The 21,695-nt window shown below is 38.0% G+C and overlaps 1 protein-coding gene and 1 long non-coding RNA gene across 8 annotated transcripts in view; one reads left to right on the forward strand and one right to left on the reverse strand.

Moving 5' to 3' along the window:
• AUTS2 (activator of transcription and developmental regulator AUTS2) overlaps positions 1–21,695 on the forward strand; it is a 1,469,010-nt gene that overhangs the window by 345,275 nt on the left and 1,102,040 nt on the right. The window lies entirely within an intron of this gene.
• Positions 5,316–9,105, reverse strand: LOC130355791 (uncharacterized). The gene is made up of 3 exons (XR_008888661.1): positions 8,892–9,105; positions 6,498–6,594; positions 5,316–5,567 (listed from the first exon to the last, which is right to left on the reverse strand). It is a non-coding gene; the product is annotated as an uncharacterized LOC130355791 (long non-coding RNA).

A 21,695-nucleotide genomic window follows, 5' to 3' on the forward strand; every position in this document is an offset into this window, starting at 1 on the left:
AAAAAAAAGTGTGGGCACTCTCCCAATATTTCCACTCAAGGGCTAGTCCTGCTAAAGGGAATGGTGTTCCTGTTGTAGGAAAAAGTGCAGAAACTCAGTTCCTACATGTTCCCACAGGACTTTAGCCCTAATGTAATTGCAAAAAAATATCCAAACTAAAAAATTGCTGAGTTTTGATCACATCACATCCCATAAAATGTTGAATAAAGAGTAATCAAAATTGCAAGACTATGCAAAAAGTTACTAGTACAAATGAAAGTTCATGGCACAATAAATGAGCTCTCCCAAAGCATTGTGATGCATACATTTTTTTTTTTGTAATCCATTATATTGTAAAATGAATGCTGACAATGAAAAGCACAAGTTGTCCCTTTAAAACGAGTCCTAATACATCTCTGTCAGTGGAAAAAAAATTGTGGGATTTAGAAGGTAAAATAAAAATAAAAATTTAGGAAAATGTGTGTGTGTGTGGGGGGGGGGGGGGGGGGTCAGGAAGGGGATAAAGAGCTTTAAGTGGGAGGTATGTTTTTGATGTGTTGAAGCAGGTCTATAGTAAGTAATTTATATTGATCAAGTGTATAACTTATGTCACTAGGTAAACTGCATATTAATGTAAAGATGCACAGAAATCTAAATATTTTTATGTTTACAATATTATATTATGTTCAGTAGCCATGTAGTTTAAGTATATCAGAAATTTCCATGCTAAAAAGTCAGATGATGTGCAGATTGATGCATCTCCACACTAACAGATTACAGTTAAATCTGCAATTTTGCTGTCTTTCATTTGTCTTTTCTTGCTAATTTATAATATGAATGAAGAAGTAGGGAACTAAAAGGAGAATGTTAGTCAAAAGATGCATAGATCTACATAGCAGCTGTTGACACAAAATGGTTGGGGATTATTAATAAAGACTGTTGCAATGTTTTTAATTTAGGTGCACTGGAGTCATTTTGTTAGTGGAACGGTCATATAACAATGCAGCATTATACTCACCCAAAACCACTGTCCCCAGCTGCTTGAACTATCTGTTTCAACCAGCAAGCCCCCCCACTACAATCCCTGCTGGGAAGTCAGAAACAAACTGTGATGACTGGTCCTGCCAGAACCCATAGGGTTAATTCTCTCAAGCCCTGTTGCTTATTCTGTTGCTGGGACTACGCATCAGTGCTCTGGGTGTGGTTCAGCTTGCTGAGCTTATTAGAATCCTCCTGCTAGCAGCACAAGGGTACAGTGGGGCAAAAAAGTACCATATTTAGTGAACCACCAATTGTGCAAGTTCTCCCACTTAAAAAGATGAAAGAGGCCTGTAATTTTCATCATAGATATGCCTCAACTATTAGAGACATAATGAGAAAAAAATTCCATAAAACAACATTTTCTGATTTTTAAAGATTTTGTTTGCAAAATATGGTGGAAAATATGTATTTAGTATATAACAAAAGTTCATCTCAATACTTTGCTATATACCCATTGTTGGAAATGAGAGAGGTCAAACGTTTTCTGTAAGTCTTCACAAGGTTTTCACACAATGTTGCTGGTATTTTGGCTCATTCCTTCATTCAGATCTCCTCTAGAGCAGTGATGTTTTTGGGCTGTTGCTAGGCAACACAGACTTTCAACTCCCTCCAAAGGATTTTTATGGGGTTGAGATCAGGAGACTGGCTAGGCCACTTCAGGACCTTGAAATGCTTCTTACGAAGCCACTCCTTTGTTGCCTGGGTGGTGTGTTTGGAATCATTGGTGAAAGACCCAGCCATGTTTTATCTTCAATGCCCTTGCTAATGGAAGGACGTTTTCACTCAAAATCTCACGATACATGGCCCCATTAATTCTTTCATTTACACGGAACAGTCACCCTGGTCCCTTGGCAGAAAAATAGTCCCAAAGCATGATGTTTCCACCCCCATGCTTCACAGTAGGTATGGTGTTCTTTGGAATCAACTCAGCATTCCTTCTCCTCCAAACACGTCAAGTTGAGTTTTTACCAAAAGCTCTACTTTGGTTTCATCTGACCATATGACATTCTCTCAATGCTCTTCTGGATCATCCAAATGCTTTCTGATGGTAACCTTTGTTACTTTTGTCCCAGCTCTCTGCAGATCATTCACTAGGCCCTCCCGTGTGGTTCTGGCATTTTTGCTCACCATTCTTGTGATCATTTTGACACCACTGGGTGAGATGTTGTGTGGAGCCCCAGATCGAGGGAGATTATCAGTGGTCTTGTATGTCTTCCATTTTCTAATAATTGCTCCCAATTGCTCACACAAAGCTGCTTTGCACGCTTCTGGTTGATCTCCTGAGTTTCTGATTATTCCCCGCACGCCATGGACGCGTCTGTCACTAAGTGATGACGTAGCTGGCGACTGCAATGCACATCAAGCAGGTTCCGCCCAGAGCTTCCGTCTGTGTATGTTACTTTTTTATTCAAATAATGCTCTATTTCTGTTTATATGTTTGATTAACATGTTGTTACTCACTGATATGGATATCACCTGTACCACTGTAGATATGTTCCTGTACACCTGTTTATCGATCGCCCAATCGCCTATGTTTTTCACCGTTGTTATGATTGATATGCAAATTTGTGATGCAATGATGATGTCACAGTCTCCACCATATTTATATCACCCTATGTAAACTGTGTGTTTGCTTGAAAAAGGCTGCAGGAATGCAGCCGAAACGTTGCCTTTATCTAGATGGAATAAAAGCTACCTAATATTTCACCTACTCCCGGAGTGCTGCGGTCTTCTTCAAGGCTTCATTGTGAGGCTGAAACGTCGCACTTGACTTGATGGGTGAATAAATACACCTTTTTTCTGCTATTGGAGTGCCGCTTTCCTTTTTTGGAGGTGTTTAAGAAGGGTTTGGAGTTTGAACCTGTGAAAGCTGAGCACCCGATTTGGACTTTAAGTCCTATTCTACTGTGCCGTTCCCCCATTTTTTACACACACACACATATATATATATATATATATATATATATATATATATACACACACACAAAATAAAGGAAGAACAGCACACCAGAATAGCAAAAATAAGCGGTAGGTGCAAGCAGTTACAGGGGCCCCGGTCCTTGGTCCAATTAGGTAGATAGAAAAAAGGAGGTGACTGCAGCACACCGGCGTATCCAGTAAAATGTTGTAGCTTTATTCCATAGATACAATTACTATGTTTCTGTGCTCGCACACCACCATTGATAATGATAATGGTGGTGTGAGACCAGAGAAACGTAGTCATTGTATCTATGGAATAAAGCTACAACTTTTTACTGGATACGCCGGTGTGCTGCAGTCACCTCCTTTTTTTAATATATATATATATATATATATATATATATATATATATATCCTATTGGAGTGCTGGATTTTTCTTCATCTCTATTTGTTTCATTAAATTTGATTTCAGATGTTAGGTCTAAGCCTCCTAACAATCAGAATTAGCCTTAGAAAAATCATGAAGAAAGTCTCTAATTGACTCATCAAAACATGTAAGGTCCCTACCTAAGCTATAGTTTCCGTGGATCCTTTAGATACATGTAGCATAGGTTGCATAGGTTCATCAGTAGTCACAGGTGGTTTAGAAGAAACTGTTGAGTTGTCTGGAGTAAAATGAGGAACAAGAGTGGAGGAGCATCTTCTTCTATGTTCCCTCAAACAGTAGTCCAAACATATTGCAAGTGTCATGACCTCATCAAGTGAGTAAGGGGAAGTAATTTAGTGTATCAGAAAGGTCCTGAAAGACCCGATATCTTTAAGCATGATCATTCCATTGTGAAGCAGCTCACCACTTGCGTAAATCATCGCAATATTCCTCAACAGGTCTAGGTCCCACAGAGGAAAACTTACTAGGACTCAGAAAATGCAGCTCTGTCGGCATTTTTCATACAATTAGCTAAGTGTGGAGTGAGAATGCCCTTTCTTGTCAGTTTCCCTGGAAGAGGGATACTAAAATGCCCACTCTCTGATGCTCAGACGAGAGCAAAATAGAGTATGCAATTCCTTTGGCCCCTATACTAACTAGGTGAACGGTTAAAAACAAATAAGTAAAGCGAGACAGACCTGGTCAGAACCAATCATGTCAAAGACAAAATTAGAAACCAGAATAGCATCGGAAAGTAAGCCAGAGGTTAGAACCAGGAGAGAACATCACAGTTAAATAAGAATCACAAACAAAGTAGATAACAGGTAGGGTCAAAGCAAGGGAGTATGTCAATGTCAAAGCAGCTGACCCAGGCCCAAGTGAGGCCTCAGTAACAATATCAGGCAAGTTTAGGAATGCTAATGAGGCAGTAGTACCAATCACAGGCATCTGTCCTGACAGGAAGCCCTACATTCGGCAGAACTGATCGCCAGGGCAACACAAATGCTCCTGTTGGTGCCAAAACAAACCCCAGAAGCCCTGTGGAAGAGTGGGAAGGTAATTTTTTGACAGAAACAGAAGTAGAGGAAAATACATTTGGAAAATATTGTTCCACTTCATTGTAGAAAAGTAAGAAAAAAACAAATAATAGAAACATTTCCATTTGCTATATGGAAAATACTGCGTTTTCACTTGAATTAATAACTGTGGTAAGGAGAGCAGAAAAGAGTCTTTAGTTTCAGAGCAAATGATCTCAAATATCAGACAAAGAAATCCCAGTTTTCTTCTTTCCAACAGAGCAAATAAAACGAGTGCTTAAGTATTGGAAATTACCATAGCTGCTAATATGTGTATTTGCCGGTAAAAATTAAAACGGTATAAAGAGACATTGTAATAAGCATGCTCTTGGAATTAAACAAAGACTCTGAGTGCAGAGATATGCTTTTTTGTAGCTTCGTACACGTTTATGTCAGTTACAGAATAGCTCTCCAATGAAGAACCATGAAAACTGATCCATATTATTTACAGGTACAGAGGTTTCTGAGACATGAAGGGAGAAGTGTGTCTTTCATTGTACTCCTCATGAGAAGCCCCTTTGTAGGACCATCTTCTTTAAAGCCATGGGTGCTGCAGTCTTCTCCTTCCTTAATCACTAACCTAAATCAGTTGTCATCATCGGCCAATGAAGGTACAAGCCTGGTCACAGACCCTTGGCACAAACCTGCAAGCACACATTACACTAACCTGTTTTTCCTCCTTCCCTCACAAAGTTCTTAGACAACTTTACTTTAGTACAGAGCACAGGGTACTGTTTGGCTACAGATATGCCTGATATACAGCTCGTTGGAAAGTGGGGTACTGTTTGTAGGGAGACATTTTTTTAGACAAAGTACCATAGGACAAAAATATGCAAATCATTTTATTTCCAAATAATTCCCTATATGATTAACATACTGTAAATACATATATCAAATGACATCGCCATGTCTACAGGAATGTTTCAAGATTTACCTAAAAGGGGTTTCTTTACTCTAAGAGCAGTGCAACCATGGAACTTCTTGCCAGAGGAAGATGTGATGGGTAATTCAATAAAATAGTTTAAAAGTGGCTTGGATTGAAGAAATTTTCCTCTAAGATGAAGAAAATTGGCTTCTGCCTCATGGGGTTTCTTTACTTTGGTTGTCTCTTGCCGGAGAACACGCTGAAATAGATAGTTATTGGTTTTTTTTTTTTTACTTACCAATAATGTTACTACGTTGCTATGATATTAAAACTATTTTAGCATTCTATCTCTTGGTCTTGTTCTCAGCATAGAGGAAGTATAAGTCTGCAGTTATTTAGGTGTCCTTCACCCTTTCTTAAAATGAATCTAGCATGTAAGTCAATATGGCAATATAGTGATCAGCATAGAGCAATATAAATTTTTGTTTTAAATTTGAGATCTGCAGCTTGAATTTACACACTGAGGCATGTATCCATAGAGGCTTTTTAAGAAAATTACTGGAAGCATAGTTTTAGGTGTATTTTTACATATGAACAAGTTTCGGGTTTACACAGATATTGTCAATAAAACTATGTTAACTAGCTAAGCTGTGTGACGCACATCTGTCACCAAACTTGCTGTTTCAGTTATAAGCAGCAGAATTGTAAATCTAGCTTAAAACTATAAAACATTACTGATCCAAATGCAAGTTCAATGTAAAATAAGTGTAAAACACTTTTTCGCATTTCATGTGGCTTCACATATCTTTTTGCAAACTATAAAATTAGGTTAAGATCTAAACATTTGCTTCAAGGTTTTATTTTAAATGTACACTTTCACCACCATACTGTCTAGACGTCTTGTTACAAAGTCATGCACTTAATGTATCATTAGATATGTTCTGTATTATGCAAATGAAATAGAAGAGTAATATGTGCAGAGTGTTAGCACCAAACATCTATAAAACATCTCTAAATTAAATCTAGGACAAGGACTGATTCATTATAGTCAAACAACTAGCTTATTATGCTTCAATAGCTTTTAAGATTATAGAGGGTAGATCAAATGTAGGTTGAAAGTAAAGTAATGAATAAGCCATAGGGAATAATCAGTTTTAAACTTTCATTTGTCAAAAAAGAGGGCACAAACCTTCGTTCACTCTGAAAAACTTCTCAAATCCATCTTGGGTTTACAAGACTAATTAGCAGCTCACAGATAGGTCAGATAACATGCTGTCCATACAAGTCTATGGAAATAGGAGAGCCAAAAAGGAGATGAGAGGGGAAGTGGACAGATAGAAACAAAAGCAACATGACTAATAAACTTATTTTGAGTATAAAATACTGCTCTATAATATTCTCCATGCTGCTTTTGCTTATTTAGAGTATATTATGAAGTGATAACAGAACAGTATTCCTTCATTTGTGTACAGTGTTTGGAAGCCAACTTAGATGGTTAGGTTCGCTAGCTACGGGTAATTGAATATTAGAGATGAAATCTGGAGAGTAGAAATCTAGAGAATATATCAAACACAAGTCAAACAATGGCCAGAAAAAGTGCTTCTCCTCAGGTTGACACACAGGGCATCTTGTCCTAAAAATGTCAGCTAAGACTACAGGTACACTTTGGGGGAGATTTATCAAAACCCGTGCAGAGAAAAACTTGCCCAGTTGCCCATAGCAACCAATCAGCTTGCCTCTTTTATTTTCATGAAGGCCTGTGAAAAATGAAAGAAACGATCTGATTGGTTACTATGGGCAACTGGACAACTTTTCCTCTGCACAGGTTTTGATAAATCACCCCCTTTATCTTTACAGAAGTCAGAAATCCTGTTTATAAAGAGAGAAAATAATGTCCAGCTGCATACACCCACCACTAAAAGTAGCTGAGGAGCTGTTTGCATGCTGTTTTAGTGTTGATTTTAATGTATGAAAAAGATCCAGTTTACTATATCTAATGACAGTTGAAGGTAGTCAAAATATTGTTTTAATGTGTATGTGTTAGGAATTTCGAGCACAAAGCAATATAAAAACATATTATCAAGATAATTAGAAGAGAAAAGTAAACCTTGAAACATACCATATAATAATAAGTTCTCCCTGTGGTTGTGTGGGTTTCCTCTGCTTCCTCCCGGACTCCAAAAATGTACTGATAGGAGAGTTAGATTCTGAGCCCCAAAGAGGATGGGGACCAATTTTAGTGAACAGTGTACAGCGTTGTGTAATATGTGTAAGATATGTAAAAAAATAATATTGAAAATAATTTATTGTATAAAGATTCACATTTTACACATATAGAGGGACATTTATCAATGTTTGCTTATGTATTCTTTTTTTTAGTAATTTTTTCCTTACTTTTTTTTTGCTTATGTGTGACTTATTTATCAACTGTTTTCAGCCTGTTGATAATTTTCTTTCACGTAAGCAATTTTTGCTTTTTTACTTTGGTAGTAGCTTTTTCTGCTTCATGTTTGAGCTGGAGTAAATTTAGTCAATTTTTAACGCTGTTGCGACTTTTTTTTGCGCAGTTGCGACTGTCGCAGTTAATAAATACCTGACTACCCGTAGTCCATTTTAAAATTATTACTACATAGTAAATTTTAGGAAAACGTGCTTTTCTCGCTTTCCAGTCAAAATGTCGCACGAAAAATCGTGTAGTCGCAGTTGCGACAATTTTGCGACAATTATAGTAAAGAAAACCTGACTAAACCCGTTGATAAATGTCCATATTAGTCGTTATGTCAAGCCTTTTTTTTTATTATTATTGTGGCATATTTTACTTTATTACTATACAAATATTGACTGTTATAGAACATTAAAGTAACTAATAATGTAAACATAATACTCTACATTTCATTTGAACATCTGCTTTTATAAATCATAGTTTCTATAGAAACAGAAAAATTATGCACATCATCTTGAAGTATAATTGCCTGTCATTTTAATGGCCAGGCTTAACAGCATTTCAAAATATTGAATTATAAACCCCGGTATTATCCAGCTTGATGTAATGGGGATAACTGTGGCCAGGTTATAATTACCAAAGATTGCTTATGGACTTTGTTCAGCTTTAATTAAATTTCCAAATAACCAGTGGCCTTATCAGATCTGAGCTATCGGTGATGCAAGGGGGTCAAGAATTGGGATTTTCCAGGCTTCAGTAGAGAAACAAATACTTTTAGCTAAACAGTGTGAATTGTTACCGCCTTAAAAACATTTCTCCTGTGAAATGAATTCTACTCAGTGCTAAACCATCTGGCAATGTTACTGTTTCATGTATTGCTGTGCGAGAAGTGATTTTCTCCCATGACTCTCTGCTATAGTAATCACTGGTCTAATTGATTATTGTTTCTCCAGCACATTTACATTGGCCAGACATGCTGCGGATGTTGTTTAGCTCTAAAGAGTCAAATGATGACTCATTTTTAAAAGGCAGTTAATAAGCTTCAGATTGGGCCGAAAGGAAATAGTTAAAGGGAACTTGTCACTAAGTTTTACCCTGTATAACGAGTGACAACATGTAGGTTAATATCATGTCTCCTACCATGACTGGATGTCTGCTGGCAAATCTTTAAGTGATGAGAATTTTTTTTTATAAATGTCACACGTAGTATGTAAATTAGGCTCAAGTAGTCACCAGGCATATTCAAGTAGTCACCACGCATGCTGCCTGCTAAAGTAGTCATGGCACCCCAGGCTTTAAACACGCCTATTCAGGCTCTAATTACACCTGTCCTGACATATTTAGCAGCCAAACATATCTAGACAGGCATTATTAGAACCTCAATAAGCATGATTACAGCCCTGGGAGGCCATGACTACTTCAGCAGCAGCATGCCCAACTGACTATTTAAGCCTCATTTACATATTGCGTGTGAAAGTTGTTTTCTCCACAATTTTAGGTGTACCAGCAGACATCCAAGCATGGTAGGGCATGTGATATTAACCTCTATTGTGTGTCACCACTCATTATATAGGTAGTGACAGGTTCCCTTTAAAGGTAACCAGTTATCACTTTAATGCTAAGTCAATTGTGATCAGGGAAGTCCCCAATGGTTTCTCCTTGCCCAACTGGCCTTGACTAATGGATTTCTCCTTATACTCTATGGTGGGGCAGAAGGAAGCCATTAATAACTGCCCTGATACTCATGATTTAGGTATAAGAATAAAACATTAATTCCAATACCAATTTTCTTATGGATAATGTGAGGCTTTTATGTTATTTCCAAAGTGAACTGCAGTTACAGGCCCTCTATGTTGCCTTTTGCTTGATAACATTTTTTTTCAAACATAGTGTATATGATGCGGACTGGATGCCTTAAACTTGATGCTGTGTAAATTAATATAACTAAATGTCTGAACAAAGAATCAAATCCACAGTGTAGATGCTATAAGTGAGCAAACGCTATGACAAGGTGGGATACGTCAGCAACCCGTAAAAATTGGATTCTAGGTATACCACAGCCTGCCCCTGCCAAACCCATTTAATTCTATGTGCTAAACATAGTCTTAAATTTATAATTATAAGAGAGAGGTCTGTTTTATTCATATGGACCCATTCATGTCATTAAACCCATTACTTAGGATACATAGTGCTTTTATTAGTTCCTACCACGGACTCTATACAGTACAATCACAATATACAAGAATACATGTGCACACTTATGACTAAAGGCTCTATTACATGGGCCAATTATCAGGCACATTCCTAGGTACACTCTTTTCTGATAATCGGCTGCTGTATTAGGCACAGCAAATCAACTGATGGATACGCAAACACTTGTTTATTGGCAATTTGATCTTTGGATCCTTTGGATCTTTTGTGGAGCCATTTAAATTAGCACTATTGACCACATATCACCCTGGGTAAGATATGCAGTTGTCTATATACTCTGCAGTTAATAGCTTCATATAGTGCTTATATATATATATATATATATATATATATATATATATATATATATATGTATATTGTCTTGTATTGTCCCATATTGTAATATGTAAACAGATAAAATTGCAACAGGGTACCCAAAGAATACATACAATGCCCAGATATTTTCAACTGTTAATACAGTGTCAAGATGGTTCCATACATCAACTAAACTGTACCATATGCTGGCCATTTAGATAAAGTATATTGTCCAGAGAAAGCAGTATCCTGGCCAGTGATTACATATATAGAACCCAAATAAAAATGTGTAAAATGAAATAGTACATTATAGTGTCCAGATGTACAGTGGATGCAGAAAACCAGATGGTGCCATATTGTGTCCAAATATAATACTCATAATATACTTGTCATAAAAGATAGATGTAGATAAATAGTACGTAGAATATCCAAATAAATGATGGAGAGAAACAGTGCCCAGAGAATGTATCTCACACCCTATTGAGCATTTCTGGGGCATCCTCAAATGGAAGGTGGGGGAGTGCACGCTCTCTAACATCCACCAGCTCAGTGATATCATCATGGAGGAGTGGAAGAGGACTCTAGTGTAAAGCCAAGAGGCTTAAGACAGTGCTGGAAAATGTTGGCGGCCATACAAAATATTTACACTTAGGACCCAATTTGGACATTTCCGCTGAGGGGTGCACTTACTTTCTTGCCAAGGTTTACACATTATTGACTGTGTGTTGAATTATTTTGAGGGGACACAACATTAAACACTGTTATACAGGCTGTGCACCCCCTCCTTTATGTTGTAGCAGAGGGTCATTTATTTACAAAACTGTGAGGGGTGTACTCACTTTTGAGAGATACTGTAGGTATTGACTTGAAGTTTCCATTCCTCCCTATTATACTCTTAGTGGCAATGCTACAGATAATAATAAATATTTCTATTGTTGATCCCATATTTCTCTTTCAGACCAGCTTCCATAACAGTCTCATCTTAACTGGTCAATTGTAGACTACATTAGTTGTCACCATTAAGCATTTATTAATATGGCTGCTGTATAAGACTGGTCTCGTGTCATACTCTAGCCATGTGATCTATACTATGCTGCAGTTTGCTCCCTTCTTTATTAACAGGGGGGGGGAGGGGGGGAAGGAAAGCAAATCTTTTGAAAATAGGATGATTTTGCTTTATAGTCACTGTATTCCTGACAGTATTATTTAGCTTGTGTTTGATAGCATTATTCAGTGATCCTATGATAGTATAAAAGGGGTATGTTATCCAGAATTAGAAAGCAGAGTTAATTTCTTCCCCAAAAAAAACAAAAAAAAGAAAAAAAAAAAAAAAAAAAGGATCACATGTATTTCACCCAGTGCGATCTAAACTTTTGACATGTTTGGACAATATGTCAAAAGTTTTCTCTGAATGACAGTAACGTTTTAAGAACTGATGCCAAGGACCATGGCTAAAAAGACCGCTATGTTTCTTTAAAGGGAACCTGTCAAATTGAAAACACAGTCCAGTCTGTAGGCGTTTTATAATATAACATGATGCCTCAGGACTGGACTTCACATTCTGGTTTCCTTTAAATAAGCATTCAGTCCATACAAATTTCTTCTCTAATTAAATTTTTTTTGCACAGTTCATATGCTAACATAGCTGTATGTACGTATGTGTAGATAACTGGTATGTCATATCACATATTCTCTGTCTAACTGTCTGTCTGTCTGTCTGTCAGTCTACCTATCAATATATGAACTATCTCATATCTATCTATCTCATATCTACCGTTTTTATCGGCGAATAACATGCACCATTGCACCGGCATATAATACGCAGCCTCATTTTTTCAAGGACATTTTAGTTAAAAATACATGAATGACTTGGAAGCTCTAAATGCCACATCATTTCCCCAACTCTGATTCCCCCGGTAGCACATCATTTTCCCCTCATTGATCCCCTCTGTAACACATCATTCTCTTTGCGTGCCACCTCATTCCCTTCCCCCTCTGATCCCCCCCGTGCCACATCTTTCCCCCCTCTGTCTGCTCCCCCGTGCCATCTTTTCCCTGTCCGTCTGCTCCCCCGTGCCATCTCCCCTATCCCTATCTGCCCCTCCAGCCATCTTTACCCCCTCTGTTTGCTCTCCCATGCCATCTCTCCCCCTCTGTTTTCTCCCCTGTGCCATCCCCCGACCCATGTTTGCTCCCCTGTGCCATCTTTCACCACTCTGTTTGCCCCCTGTGTCATCTTTCTCCCCCTTTGACTGCTTCGCCGTTTTTCCCCCCCTTTTACCTGGCCTGTGTCGCCAGATGCGCTTCGGCTGGCTCAGGTTCAGACAGCGGGCTAAGTGGGGCTGTGAGGTCAGTGAAGCACTGATGAGTGATGTCCCCTCTTGGCTCCTCTGAGTGGTGTCAGGGACGTCACTCGTCAGTCCCCATAGCTGCCGATATTCACTGATTCAAAGTAGCAGCGGCACCGGGTGCTTGTTTAAAATCCACTTTAAAACAGTGACTAGCGGCGGCTTCTGTGGACCCGAATGATTTATCGGTGTATAACATGCAGGTATGGTTCCTGCATAATTATTTCGTTTAAAAAGTGCATGTTATATGCCGATGAATACAGTGTCTATCTATCTATCTATCTATCTATCTATCTATCATCTCCTATCTATCTATCTTTCTCTTTCTTTCTTTTGTTATTTCTTTCTCTTTCTTTCTTTCTCCCTTCTTTCTTTCTTTTTCCCTTCCTTCTTTCTTTCTTTCTTTCTTTCTTTCTCCCTTCCTTCTTTCTTTCTATAAATGTGTTTGCATATAGTAGCCCCCATGTATGGCAGCAAACTATACTGGAGATTTAACAAAGCAGTGTTGGTTTTTCTGCCTGCTAATAGATTTTGTTTTCTTTGCTTGTCATTGTAATGTCATTATTCTGTGTCAGTGAAATTGAAGTAAAGATAAGTGACAGATCTCCAGATTGGACAAATAACACATCTATTCGTGTTCTGGAAAGAAAGGTTTTGGTGCCCTCTGCAGTTTAAAGTATAAAGTACATCAGTGAGCATTTCTAGTGAGAGCTTTGGTATCTGTAGTCACATACAAAGTGTGGATAACACTCCACATAGCGGTATGTAAATATGACTGCACAGAGCTGAACAAGATGCCAAAGGGGATTTTAGTGACTCCTATCGTTTTGCATCATCTGAATGAATTTGTTGCAGCTAAACCTAAACATTATTCTCTTGTGCAATTACAATATTTACATTAAGAAAAAGGGAGGGGGGGGGGGTTGAAGCAGTGATTTTAAGCTACATACAGTATTTGCATTACTCCAGTAAATCTGGACATAAAATTAACCACAGTGGAGAATAGGAGTGATTGTTCTATTCGCTGCACTTACTGGTTTTGTGATGTCATATGTTCTATATATAAAGACAGTTTTCACATGAGATAAATGTTGCTTACTTTTCATAGACTGAGTGATTATCCTGATTTATTTGATCTATAATAGTATATATGTTTATATAGGACTACAGTAAAGTAATAACTTGCTATCATACCATTTGATAATGCTAACAGCAGAATAATCACAATGAAGCATAAGAAGTCTAAATGCATGTACAGACACCCTGTGGTTACAGGGCTTATCCTTTTTATACAAATGAACCATATACACTGTACAATTGAACAGTTCTACAACTTAATCGTTTATACTGTGCTTCAATTCTTCACCATTGCCATGATCTCTGCTTGCTGTCTGTGAATAAGAATACTACATTCAGAGACAGCACACCTGTGATATATGCTGTCTAGGCAATGCTTTGTCAGATAAACTGTCATGGATTGTCACGTAGAGCAGGGAAGAGTGGGCCCTGAGCTTATCCCAGAACCCCTTTACCTGCCTACTTACTTAGCCACCCTATGTAAGGGCTCTACAACTTGGTGTCAGTCCCTATACTGACTAAAGTGCAGGGGCAACATGGTCAAAACAATAAGCAAGAACTGTACGAGGTCCATGACAAAGGTCAGGATACAAAAGGTTACAATCTAACAAAGACAGGAAGCCAATATACTAAATAAAGGCAGAAATGCAAACTACAATGGCTAAAACAAAGATACATTTTGTATGTTAGATTGAATTTATATTATGAGAAATTGAAGTCTTATCCAGTCTAAAGGGATTATCCAGACAGATTGTATTTTATATATTTCCTCTGTAGTGGGTAATAAAACAAAGAACACCTTCCTTCCTTGCTCCCACACTTCCTCAGGTATTACAGTGTTCCGATCCCTGCTGTGTGGCACATTCCGGTTCTGGGACATTACCCCCTCCTTAGGCAGATATATTAAATGCATGCTGCCTGGAAAATCTCTTTAAAGACTTTATTTTCTTATAATACAATATCAATCCGACATGCAACATGCTAGCAGAACCAGCAACAGGCTGCAATTTACATTCCAACCACCGGGGGCCACACAAAGACACAAATAGCATATACAGTACATCTCCTGACAGAGCATTGCAACTTTGTGATTTGTTTTAATAAGCTAGTCCTTTGGTTACAAATATTTTGATTAATATTAAGCCATGAGGAAAGACTGAGAAGGACACATGGATAATGTACTTTATCCTATGGAATAAACCATTAGCTGTTTTAGCAACACTAAGTCAAGTAGAATTCAATAACATTTATACATATATAAATATAAAAATAAAGCTTAGTTATTATACAATGGAAGGTTATGTAATATTCTAAAGTATATATTGCTCATTATTTTTAGGACCTTAGTTTGTTACCCATTGTAGAAGTAACTTTGTCCTGGTCACACCATGGGATCTTGTTATGGTGCAGTTATAGGAACCATGCAGCTAGAGAGTGACTAGTTAGAAGCAGAGATCTGGAAAACTGAGTATTAGAAAACTGTATCATATTTTATTACATGGGGACATACCTCCAAACTTTTTCTGAGAGCAAAGAGGGATTACCATGCCCCCTAGTTACTCCCAAGCACACCTAGCCCCTTTTTTCAGGTATTCAGTATTCTCCCACTACTGTTCACACCGTCATAGGGTAGGACTACATGCTGCATAAATGATACAGATTTTCAAAATGGAAGACCAGAATGGATTCAGCAGAAGTAAAAGTATTACGCATTTCCTTATATCTCCTATTCCTTTTGAATCCACTTCTTGCTTTTCCTTATTTTCCGCAGCTTATTGTCGGCTGCAACCAAGCAGCTACTTTCTTTATTCCGACTGGAATGACCGCAACGTGGTTGTGTAAGTCACAAGAAGGGGGCAGGACTGAATTGTTATGTTGAAGAGGATGTAGTAAGGTGTTTGTGGTGATGATTTAGGCTCTACCCATGTGTTCTGCCCAGGAGGAGTAGCTAATGTCATGGTGGGCACCAGTGCCCGGCTTAGCCTTTGTTTACAGCATGCTTGCATGTACTTGAGTTTCACAACATTTTCACAACCACTTACCTGCAGACCACTGAAGCGCCATAACTGTCATGATTTTTGTACCTAAAAGATGTGGATACAGGATGGTAGAGAGGTATGTGATGAATAAGTTTTACTTCTAGAAAATGCTAATAACTTATGTAATACATATTAAAAACTATTAACAGAAGACCCACAAATCCCATGTTTCTGTTTGTCTGTGGATGTTACATCTTCCTCCCTTGGTTAAACTTGATAGACATGTGTCTTTTTTCAACGTTATTATTAAAAATATTGTGTATATATATATATATATATATATATATATTCAGATGTTAGTCTTTACTGTTTGATAATGTAGCAATTTTTTAACCCTTGTGTCCTACTATAGAATCTGTTACACGGAAATTAATATTTTTGTAGCATTTCAGTTTTTCTATTCTTTTAGCTAGTTTTTCATTGATATTTTAATAATAACTATAATTACATACCTTACTTCTTCATTAAAAAAATCAAATCCACTTGGCTGATATCCAGACTACATTGTTTCTGTCAACTCTCTTGCATCAACCCCAAGGCTTGCATCTATAGGTGTGTAAGAATACTGTGTTATACAGACCTAAACCTGTACTATACCAAACAGAACAAAAAGGGGGGTTAAGGAAGTGCAAAGGAAGAGGTAGAATTACATACAGTGACGCTGCTGGCTATATTTCTCTCCCCAGATCTGGACTGACATAAACATAGAATGTTTCCGCAGATAAGAGCCATTTGGCTCATCTAGTCTGCCCAATATTCTGAAAACTTAGAAATCGTCCTTGTCCCTACCTTATATGAAGGATAGCCTTATGCCTATCCCTACCTTATATGAAGTATAGCCTTATGTCCATCTCTATCTTATATGAAGGATAGCTTTATGCTTATCCCATGCATGCTTAAACTCCTTCAATGTATTTGGAGCTACCACTTCTGCAGAAAGGCTATTCCATGCATCCACTACTCTTTCAGTAAAGTAATACTTCCTCATATTACTTCTAATTTAAAACTATGTCCTCTTGTGGCAGTTTTTCTTCATTTAAATATGCTCTCCTCCTTTACCGTTTTGATTCCATTTATGTATATAAAAGTTTCTATCATATCCCCTCTGTCACTTCTTTCTTCTAAGCTATACATGTTAAGGTCCTTTAACCTTTCCTGAACAGTTTTATCCTTCAATCCATGTACTAGTTTAGTAGCTCTTCTCTGCGCTCTCTCGAAAATAGCTGTATCCTTCTGGAGATATGGCCTCCATTACTGCGCACAGTACTTATCAGTGTTCTGTACAGCAGCATGAGCACTTCTCTTTCTAGTGCTTATACCTCCCCCTATACATCCAAGCATTAGACAGCATCTACTGCTTGGTGCTGCTCTATGATGTCCTTAATGCTGCTACTATGCCTGAGAGTTTGCTGTAGAGAGAAAGAAGAGAGGAATACCATATTTTTTGTGTTCATGCAGGGTATGGAAGCTCAGGGAAAGCCAACATAGAGCTAAACCCATGGGGTAACCATGGGGGAAATTACCATATACAAGTTATAAAATAGCCAAAAACAGGTCTACTTCTCATACATATATACAGGACATCTTACACTGAAAAGTCATCTAAATGGGCAGTTACACTTGAATGGTAACATCCAATTGTCAATGTATTAACCCCTTAACGACCATGGCTAGCTCCCAATATGTGAGGCATGCTCAGGAGCTTAGAGAACTTCACACCACGCAGGTCCCAGTTGTTATCAATAACCAGGACCCGCGGGTAATAGCAATGATCAAAAAGTCCCATGAAAACAAAAATGGTAGCGATAAAAACTTCAGATCAAGGTGCAAATAATGAGCCCTCATACATTCCTGTATATGAAAAAAATAAAAAAGTTATAGGGGTCAGAAGATGACAATTTTACACATACTAATTTTGGTGCATGTAGTTATAATTTTTTTAAGTAGTAATATAAATAAAATATAAATAAATTAGCTATCCTTGTAACTGTACGGACATACAGAATAAAGATATAGTGCCATTTTTACTGAAAAGTAAACTGCGTAGAATCGGATGCCCTCGAAATTTACAAAATTGTGTTTTTTTCAAATTTTGCCCAACAAATATGTTTTTCTCTGGTTTTGCAATAGATTATGTGGTGAAATGATTGATGTCATTACAAAGTGCAATTGGTGGCACAAAAAGTAAGCCCTCATATGGGTCTGTAGGTGCAAAATTGAAAGCGTTCTAATTTTTAGAAGGTGAGGTGGAAAATACTAAAGTGCAAAAATGAAAAAACCTGTGATCCTTAAAGGGTTAATAAGTATTCAAGAATAAAGAAAGAATATTAAAATCCCACATAATTGTTATTTCTTTGAGGATATAATTATTTAAGAAAGGACAAAGAAGTTGTCTAAAGTGAAGACAGGTCAACTTTAAGGCCTTACCTATGACCAACATTCAGTTTGTCTTATTATAGTTAAATTATAGGGCATACTATATCAGGGGTCTCAAACTGGTGGCCCTCCAGATGTTGCAAAACTTCAACTTCCAGCATTCCCCACAGCCATTAGCTACAGCAAATGGCTGTCTAGGCATGTCCAGGCATGCTGGGAGTTGAAGTTTTGCAACATCTGGAGGGCCGCCAGTTTGAGACCCCGGTACTATACAGTATATATGTGTCTTTGCTTGGGAATAGAAAAACAACTCAAAAATATATATGTTGCGTGTAAAGGAATAAGTTCAACCCTACGGTCTTAAGTATTTAGTTTTCCTAGCACTAAAAACTGTTCATACTATTGCCAGAATTCTGAAATTTATTTTATGGTCTTGGTCACTTTAAAATATTGTGTTATCATCTGAAATCTATCTGCACAATCTCAAGCTATTCTAAAAATTTATATGACATTAATGCTGCTATGTTACAGTCTTTTCTTGCAGAAAGCGTACATAATTATTCTGAATAGTGACAAAATGGGGAGATTTATAGGGGAATGCAGTGTATTTCCTGTAGTTATAGAAAATAAAACCACAAAAAGTAGACTCTAAGGAGAAAATTCAATAAAACATGAAGTGGCCATCAGGGATGTTACTGGCCGAAAATTCCCATCAAGGTTGATGTTACTTTCTTTCTTATAGTAGCCCATATGGACACTTTGAATTTCACAGAATAAATCCCTTGAATTCCAAAACAGGATATATGTGATAATATAAAGATTATAAACTTATGAAGCTGTATTATTATCTACAATACTCCTATAACTTCCACACCAACAAGGCTATTTTACCAGGTAATTTCCTAGTAACTTAGACGTATATAACATTTATAATCAAGCAGTGTCGGCCTTGGGGTGGCATCTTACCTGCATAAGTGGAGAAACATTTTGCTGACGGTAGTTTTTGTGGAGAAGCTGTATTAGCTATTGCAAAAAACTGATCAGTCCAGCCTGTCATTCCTCCATTAGCTGAAATCCAAGAAAACTCCCCAACAACCGGCAGGATCAATGAGGTGCTGACACTAGGGTGAGGATAAGGGAATTTTATTACAATGCCACGTGTTTCCTCCATTAGGGCCAACAATCTACTGCACCTACCTCTGTCTACTTGCTTGAGTCTGTATGAGTGTGCAGAAGTTTGTATGGTACATTTATGAGCTGTAGTAGGATGTTAGAATGTGTACACTGCAGTGTAGGGGTAAGCAAAACTGTGAAAGTTTGCTGCCTACCATTTTGCCAATATGTGATTTACTTTCTTATATAGGCACTTTCAGATATAAAAACTTTTTATATGTTGTACATCTTGGCAAAACAATAGTTTTTCTAATATCCTTGTTTATAAAAATTTCAACTGCCTTTGAAAATCCCACCACTAGGGGTCCCTCTACCTCCTGGGATACTGATTAGTCCCATAGCAGCATAAGTGTGTCCAAGGGTTATGGACACAAGATGGCTGATTGACAAAGCAACACTGCTGTAAAAAAGAATTTCACCAAACATGTGCCTCCAGCTGTTGCAAAACTCCAAGCATGCCTGGGCAGTCAAAGGATGTCTGGGCATGCTGGAAATTGTAGTTTTGCAAATGCTGTAGGCACACAGCTGAAGGCAACACTGCTGCAAAAAAAGAGTTATCTAAGCACTGTACCTCCAACTATTCCAAAACTACAAGTCCCAGCATTACAGGACTGCCTAAGGATGACACACATGAACAACAAAGGAAGATGTAAGTTATACACTCACCATATTGGGCCTCATTTACTAAGGTGAAACCGACCAGTTTTTGTCTGGTTATTTTAGTGCAGAGTGTCTGAGACAGGTCTGCGCCAGTGTGCTACAGTGTGCACCTGGAAAATCCGACAAACCCGACATTGCACTGTGAAAAGCCAAAAAAGGGGCATGGTCTGTCACAAAGGGGTTGTGGCCGGATGAAAAAGGGGCGTAGTTTCACAACCCGACCGATTTACTATTGAATTCACAGAAAATCCTGTGGGTAAATGGCTGGAAATATCCACCTAGAAAAAGCTAGTCGAAAAATGTTCCCGACTTTTCCCAATAGTAAATATAAAGGAATCCTGCTAGTCCGAAACAACTTTTCCCACTAGTAAAAACCCAACACTCTCAGTAAATGAGGCCCATTGTCTTTGGAAGAGTACAGGCATTGTGTGTGTGTGCGTGTGTGTGTATGTGTACAGCATAAGGGTTACAGAGCAGGGCTGCCAAGCACCCAAGAGCAGTGAGTCAGCAGAGTGAGGTGGGAAGAGTCATCACAGTGCAGGCAAGAGAGGGACACCCCCTCCCTTTGACAATATGGAAAAGACATTGAATAGCTGTAATATGCTATTTTTTAGTAAAGTACAGGATCAGGATGAGGTACCGAGTAACATACAGGGTGAGCCATTTATATGGATACACCTTAATAAAATGGGAATGGTTGGTGATATTAACTTCCTGTTTGTGGCACATTAGTATATGTGAGGGGGGAAACTTTTCAAGATGGGTGGTGACCATGGCGGCCATTTTGAAGTTGGCCATTTTGAATCTAACTTTTGTTTTTTCAATAGGAAGAGGGTCATGTGACACATCAAACTTATTGGGAATTTCACAAGAAAAACAATGATGTGCTTGGTTTTAACGTAACTTTATTCTTTGAGTTATTTACAAGTTTCTGACCACTTATAAAATGTGTTCAATGTCCGAGCATTCCTAGATGAACAGTTTCCTGGAAAGTGGATTGGTCATTGTGGGCCAGTTGAATGGCCCCCAAGGTCTCCCGATCTGAAGCCCTTAGACTTTTATCTTTGAGGTCATCTGAAGGCAATTGTCTATGCTGTGAAGATACGAGATGTGCAGCACCTGAAACTACGGATACTGGAAGCCTGTGCTAGCATTTCTCCTGCAGTGTTGCTATCAGTGTGTGAAGAGTGGGAGAAGAGGGTTGCATTGACAATCCAACACAATGGGCAGCAAATTGAACACATTTTATAAGTGGTCAGAAAATTGTAAATAACTCATGAAAGAATAAAGTTACGTTAAAACCAAGCACATCATTGTTTTTCTTGTGAAATTCCCAATAAGTTTGATGTGTCACATGACCCTCTTCCTATTGAAAAAACAAAAGTTGGATTCAAAATGGCCGACTTCAAAATGGCCGCCATGGTCACCACCCATATTGAAAAGTCCCCCCCCCTTACATATACTAATGTGCCACAAACAGGAAGTTAATATCACCAACCATTCCCATTTTATTAAGGTGTATCCATATAAATAGCCCACCCTGTATAATAGTTTTTTGTGGGATCTGACAGGTATGCTTAAAACCTGCATGCCCCAGACTAAAATGCTAACATAGGGATACATTTTTCATCCTCCAATGTATCATAAGCAATAAATATACTGTAGCTTTATCATAGGGAGCTTCTAGAATAATGTGGTGTGGCAATTGTTTAATACAATAGCCAGGGTATGCAGTAGATGTATTGGTGCTCTTATATCAGAGTTCA

The sequence above is a fragment of the Hyla sarda genome, chromosome 2, assembly GCF_029499605.1.
Source record: "Hyla sarda isolate aHylSar1 chromosome 2, aHylSar1.hap1, whole genome shotgun sequence".
Classification (NCBI taxonomy): domain Eukaryota; kingdom Metazoa; phylum Chordata; class Amphibia; order Anura; family Hylidae; genus Hyla; species Hyla sarda.